Here is a 7,507-nt window from a genome sequence, read left to right as displayed (position 1 = left end):
GGGAATTGGATAATTTTCAACCAGAGTCAAAATGCTATTCACCAATGGAGAAACAGTGTGAAGATCACTTCATTCAGAACGTTCAGAAGGCTCAGGACTCTAGACTGATTGTTAAGTTACCCTTTTTGGAGCATACTTCAGCGCTGGGGGAGAGTCGTGACATTGCCACGAGACGGTTTCTATCATTGGAGAAACGATTGCAAAAGGATCAGGCAATAAAACAAGGATACATAGAGTTTATGAAGGAGTATGAAGCTCTTGGGCATATGAAGGAAGTACCTCATATACATCTCCCGAAGTCCCACAACTTTATACCGCATCATTGTGTTCTCAAACCCGATAGTAAGACAACAAAATTAATAGTTGTATTTGACGCATCTGCAGTGACATCTTCCGGGAAATCTTTGAACGATTTAATGCACAAAGGTCCTACGGTGCACAACAGTTTAATGTCAATATTGCTTCGATTTAGAATGCATAAATATGTATTCACTGCTGACATTAAAAAAATTTACAGACAGATTTGGATAAATCCAAGTGATCAACAATATCAACTGATCGTCTGGAGAAATGATACGGCGGAAAGGCTTAAGTTTTATCGTTTGAAAACCGTCACTTATGACACTAAGTCTGCACCATATCTGGCGACGAAATGCTTGTATTTAGCAAGCAAGGTAATCCATAGGATCGTCTGCTCTTAAAAATGATTTTTATGTCGACGACTGTATCACCGGAGCTGATACAATATCAGAGGCACTTCAAATTCAAAAGGAACTTAATCACATACTATTAAGTCCCGGATTTAAATTCAGAAAATTGTGCGCCAATAGTAACCATCTTTTTCAAGGACTGGATAAGAAAGATATCAATTTCTACAGTACAATTTGAAGATGCTGTTTATGAGGACTGCAGCATTAAAACCTTGAGAATCACTTGGAACCCTACGATTGACAAACTCTTTGGAAAAACACAAGCGGTGAACACAGACAAAATAACAAGATGCACTGTGGTTTCAGAAGTATTCAAAATATTCGATCCTCTCGGACTATTTTCCAGTACCAGTAGTTATAAAGGCCAAAAAATTCATGCAAGGCTTAACAAAGGAGAAATTTGAATATAATGAAGAATTGCCAACGCAATTACAATCGGAATGAAAGCAATTCCGGGAAGATTTAAAAATGTTAAATGACATGAGATTCCAGGAAACCCCAGAAATTTTTGTAGCTACCACGCAAAATCCGAATTGGATTAATAGTATAAATCACAGAAATTCATTCGATAAATTACTTGAATAGTAGCCTACATTATGCGTTTCAAAAGAAAATCTTCAGACACAACGACAATGGTGAAATTTGAAGAGTTGGAACAATCTCAAAGGATAGTTCTCCGTTTAATTCAGCACAATAATTTTTGCGCTGAAATCAAAGAATTAAGGAAATTTTAAAATGTGTCAAATGCACCAGAGCTGAACCAAAGTTATAGGACAAATAATGGGACAGTTACCACCCTTAAGAGTCACACAAGCTCGACCGTTTCTTAATTCTGGAGTTGACTATTGTGGACCATTTAAGATTCACTATAAAATTCGTGGAAAGGAACCACATACTGCCTACATAGCAATCTTTTCTTGCTTTGTGCCAAGGCAGTGCATTTGGAATTAGTCAGCGATTTAACCACAGAAGCATGCTTGGCAGCACTTAGTCGATTCATACGCCGTCGGGGGAAATGTCAGACTTTACACTACGATAACGCTACGAATTTTGTTGGAGCAAGGAATAAGCTTCAAGAATTGGAAGAAGCTATCTTCTCAGAAAAGGCCAAGAAGTCTATAGTGGAGACATGCAATAATAAAGGAGTCAACTTTAAGTTTATCCCACCAAGAGCACCGCATTTTGGAGGACTTTGGGAAGCGGCGGTAAAATCGGCCAAACATTTATTGCTAAAGAATGTTTCTACAGCGGATCTGACCTATGAAGAATTAGAAACTGTGACAGTGGAAATAGAAGCTATCATGAATTCAAGACCATTGGTTCCGATATCGAGCGATCCAAATGATGTGACGGCACTTACCCCTGGTCACTTTCTAATTGAAGAACCATTAACCGCACAAGCAGATAGTAAGCCATCTCAGCAACCACAATCATTGGGATAGAGATGGCAAGCCGTCTCCAAGTTAAAGCATGCGTTTTGGACTCAATGGTCAACTGATTATCTGCAACAACTTCAGCATCGTCAGAAATGGAGAAGATCCTCGGCAAACGTAAAGGAAGGAGCATTAGTGTTGATAAGGGAAGACAATACTCCAGTTTTGCAATGGCTATGGGACGAATAATTAAGACAATTCATGGCAAGGATAATTTTGTCAGAGTTGTAGAAGTCAAAACGAGTAAAGGAATATTTAAACGAGATATACCGTAGAGGAAGATGAGAATACACCTGATGAGAGGCAGGCGAATAGGCCGAAGAAATCAACAATGCCTTCACTAACAATGGCGTTAATAGGTATGTTTCTTATATTACCTTTAGTAGCAGCACAATCAATTACTCAATTGCTCAATTTGCATCGAAACCTGGAATATTCTTTGAAATGATTGGAAAGAGTCAACTTGCGAAAACGGATTGGGCTTTAATTGTTTACTATAATTTGCAACCCTACTGGAAGGCCATGAGTACCTTTTCTATGGGCACAACAAAAATTGGTCACTTGTGCAAGCAGTTTCCAGAAACTGAGCTATGTACCGGCATGTATGACCATTTTAAACACATCGAGGAGGATCTTCAAGCTGAAAACATGCTGATAGCAAGATCACGTCAGCCAAGAGCGCCGTTGGACATTGTCGGAAATATTGCCAGACTCTACCTACGCTGATAAAATGGTGCAAACGATAACAAAGGTTAAGGCGAATGAGAAGCATTTGCTTCCTTTGTTAAACATAAATTGATTGACTCTATAATTAATGTCATTAAAAGGAATTCCAAGCGTTTAAAAGGGATAGAGAATTATATCGCAGAAACAACTGGTACTGAAAGTAGATTTAATAAATTTTCATGGTACATAAGACTTGCGACTCAACTTTCTCTATTAGCCTCCAGTTTGCAAAGAATGCTAACCGAGATAATAAACGTTTTAACAGATATTCGGCAGAACGCAATAAGGCCAATGATGCTGTCACCAAGGCAATTAAAGGATCAGTTAAATCAGATACGAAATCATTTGAAGCCTAGACAAATGCTTATAGTCTCACTTGATAATATATAATATACAAGTACATTAAGCTTAGCAAGAAAAGCTCTGAGCTATGTAGCTGTTACGTGGACAAGAGACATGGCGGGGGAGACACCCACAAATACGCGACGAGCTAGTGTGCAGTAGTTCCACACAGCTCCCAAAAGCGCATGCGTTACAAATACCAGCAAAGTTTATGCGAAACTGGAATGCTGATAAACCCGCCTCTGCTCATCCGCCTTTAACGTCTTTTGGACTATTCATCCCTGTCTTTGGCTGCTTGGCCCAACAATTTTTAAATAAAAATTTTATTAAGTTTTTCGATGTTAACACACGTTTTAATAAATAAGCAACAATGGGCAGTAAGAAACTTGAAGCGCTAAGAAATAAACGAACGCAGCAATATTTAGAAGAGGTTTTTTTATTATTTTTCGAATTAGAGTGTTGTAATAGCAAATTTTATATGCTACAACAAACAAGAAATGTTCTCTTCTGAAACTAGCTGTGAAATGCAGATGTCTCATAATAAAACTGATTCTTCTTGCAGATTAATAAAGGCAGAAAGACCGTTAGTCTGGATAAGGACACATGCCAAAAATCACTGGATTTTTACAACAAGATCCACACTAACATTATCTGCAGTGTGTTTAGACGGAACCTCCAATATAAATTTAAAGGGTTCAGGATTAATGGTTGCAAAACCTGGATGAACCATTCGAAATTCCTTAATGACAATTACAAGTCAAGACATATTGGAAACCATATTACGTACTTCGTATGCTCGCTTTGGAGAAGGAAAACTCACGGAGAATTTAATACATAATTCAACAAAATCTACCTCTACAAGTGTGATGGAAGACCCGAACCTTAAATACAAGGAGTTGTATCAACGAGAAGCTCAACTCTTTCCTCCCAATAGTTTTAAATTACCACATAATCTTAAAAATATATAACATCATCATATTGCTATTTATATTGCATTAATTTTTATAAAAATTATTGTTGTAATTCATTTTATGAAGAAATGGCGAAAACATAGATATACCCTTCAGCTGAATCAAATGCCGACCACACCTGAAACTAGAGACGGCTCTTCGGTCTTAGTACTTCACGATCAGCATTAACGATTGTTGAACATTAGTTCAACGGCCGGGAGTATGTACGATTTCGACTTAGCAGGAATTCGTTCGCTTCTGATAGCTACTAAATAATAAATAAATAGGTAGCTGATATCTTGGTCTGTGCACATCTGCATGTGATAAACGGGTCATAAACCATATGCATCCAGCCGACGGATGTGTCTTCACACCATTTGGTAGATGTAATTGCTTATTTAGGATATTTTCCTGTAATCTGTTAATAAACCAAGTTGTCCATTTGTATCTAGACTAGACCTAAGTAAATATTCTTGTAACCCGAAATCATGTATACGAACCCGGATCCATGCTCAATAAAATCAGTACGAAAAGAATTCTTGACGTATTCACTTCTCCGCAGCCCAATTGGTTCTATACTTATTGCGGCGACTATTGCCACTGGTTCTGTACTTGAGGCACGAAAAAAAACTTTCCAGCAAACCCGATTTCGGTAGAAATCCTGCAGCAACGTTATGCAACACTATATAGTATTTGCAACGCGTAAGCTCTAGCATCAGAGTTGCCATACAGTTTGATTGTTTCAACTAAATATTTTTTTTTTATTTACTTTGCTATTTATTTTATTGAATCTTCTCCCTTTGGAGACTAACAATAAGTGTATCAAATCGTAAACCTAATTACTCTAACTAACTGTCATATGACTGATATTGTGCTATAGGGGGCCCGAAAGTTATTGCTGGCTGTGCAGGTCGTTGCTTTGTAGACGGGATCGGCTGAAAACCAGGCTTCTTCCGAGGCGATTGGGGTGCATAGAGAGTTTTTCATTGTAGGACGCTTTTTGTTTGTCTATTTCATCTTTTACGGTAAGAATTCCTAGGTCCCTGTAGATGTTTAGATTGCGAATATACCATGGTGCCCCAGTGATAATTCGGAGGGTTTTTGACTGGACGCGCTTTATAATGTCTATATTCGTTCTGCTGGCGTTCCCCCATAAGCTGGGCTTGAGGGTAGAGTTGTAGAGCAAGACCTTGTATTCCAGAGGCAGGGGTGAACGGGCATTAAGAATCCAGTGGAGGCTGTTGGCTTTCAGTTTTAGGTGTTCTTTTTGCTTTGGATGTGTCTTCTCCAGGTTAGTCGTCTGTCAAGGTGGACGCCGAGGTACGTTACGTCGTTAACTTGGGGAATCTGCGTGTTATTCAATGATAGTGGAGGGCAAGTTTGCCTGTTGATGGTAAACGTTGTGTGTTTACATTTTTTATCATTTATTTTAATCCGCTAATCAGATAGCCACCTCTCTACTACGAGGAGGTGATTTGCTAGCTGTGTGGTGGATCTGCCTGGGCACCCCGAGCGACTTAGAATAGCGGTGTCGTCAGCGAAAGTAGATGTTGTTAGCTGCTCATTCGTGGGAATATCCGATGTGTATAGGAGGAACAGAGTAGGCCCTATCGCGTTTCCTTGCGGGACTCCAGCTTTGATAATGTAGTCGCCGCATGTTGCTGTGTTGCACCTTACTGCGAAGGTTCTGTTGTATAAATACGACTCAAGAAGTTTATGAGTGTATTCAAGCAAGTGTGTTTTAATTTTGTGCATGAGACCATCTAGGCATACTCGATCAAAGGCTTGACATACGTCGAGGAATATTGCGCTGCAGTATTCCCGATGCTCAAAGGCTGTGCGAATTTCTGATGTTATTCTGTTTACTTGTTCAATTGTTCCATGGTTTTGACGGAAGCCAAATTGATGAGCAGGGAAAACTTTGTGTGCTTCTAGATATGGTATTATGCAGGTTAGAAGACATTTTTCGAACAACTTAGACAAACACGATAATAGGCTGGTTGGTCTGTAGGATGACGAAATTGTACGGTCTTTTCCGGGCTTCGGTATCATAATGACAATAGATTTTTTCCATTGTTTTGGATAGTAGCCGAGTGGCTGCCTTCACGAATACTTCTTCAAGAGCATCGGTAGAGCCATCGACGTCAGCTGCGAGGATAAATTGAGGGTTTAATTTGATGTGTGAGCTTACATACTTTTTGTATTTTAACCAGTTGTTTCTGTGCGACGTCAACCTGTGGGGGTCATCTGAAATTTTTGTGCTTTGAAGGAGAGTTATTTGCACTGGAGAATGGTCTGACGACAGGTCCGAAAGTGATCTGTTGAGCGTTTCCCAGATTAGGCTGGAGTGGGTTTTCCGTCCCTGATCGAAGGGCATCGGCGTACGAGCAGCCCTTCTGGGTATTTAGTTGACCCAGTGAGGATCTAGCAGCCGTGTCGGAGAAAAGTTCCGGCGTCGTATGCGGGTAATTGTACACATTTAGGGTATTCTGATGACGCGTTGCTATCACTTTACGCATTCGGTCCTTTATCTCCTTGTAGATCGGGCAGCCTCTGTAGTTTGCCGTGTGGTTACCTTGGCAGTTGACGCATTTTTTCTTTTTGGGGTCTTTTTTGTTGGCAGGGCAGTTAACCGAGTTGTGGAAGGCTCCACAAGCTACACAGACTGTTCGAAGTGAACAGTAGGCCCTGGTGTGTCCATACTCCTGACAATTTGTGCATTGCACTGGGCCGTTTCTTTTAAGTGGCTCTTCCACGGTAATTCTTCGGTGCAATAAGTATTGCAGATTATAAATGGGATGCACTCCATTTTTCTTCATGACTTTGCTGTCTGGCTCGAGCTCGACCCTGAAGAGTGGTTGCGGCTCTTTTTTTTCTGTTCACGATATTACTAACGTTTTTTGCAGAGAACCCTTTATCCTTAAGAGCATAGATAACTTCCTTGGCGGTTACGTCTGGCTCTATACCTTTTATTACCACTTGCAAGCCCTTGCTGCTTTTAAGTTGGTACGTGTAGTAGCTTTTCCTAGATTCCTCCAGGTATTTGGAAACAGCTCGGTACTGTTCTTCAGATTTGGTCTGAAGCTTGGTTTCATGGATATCCCCTTTTGTGACCGGAACAACATGAAAGTTTCCGTCCCCAGTCAGCTCAACAATTTTGTTTACCAGGGCGTTCGTAATTTTCTCCCTAATGAAAATTGGTGGGGGCTTAGGTTTCGGTTGGGTCTCCTGAGCCCGTTCTGGTTCATTTACTGCTAGGAGCGCAAATCTATTGCTGTTCGAATTCCCGGGTATTTTATTTTCAGTTTGGACACGGTTTATTTTTGACTTGTTAAATTCGGTGTTA

This window comes from Drosophila eugracilis, unplaced genomic scaffold, assembly GCF_018153835.1.
Source record: "Drosophila eugracilis isolate 14026-0451.02 unplaced genomic scaffold, ASM1815383v1 contig_228, whole genome shotgun sequence".
NCBI classification, from domain to species: Eukaryota; Metazoa; Arthropoda; class Insecta; order Diptera; family Drosophilidae; genus Drosophila; species Drosophila eugracilis.
This window is presented reverse-complemented; position numbering follows the sequence as displayed.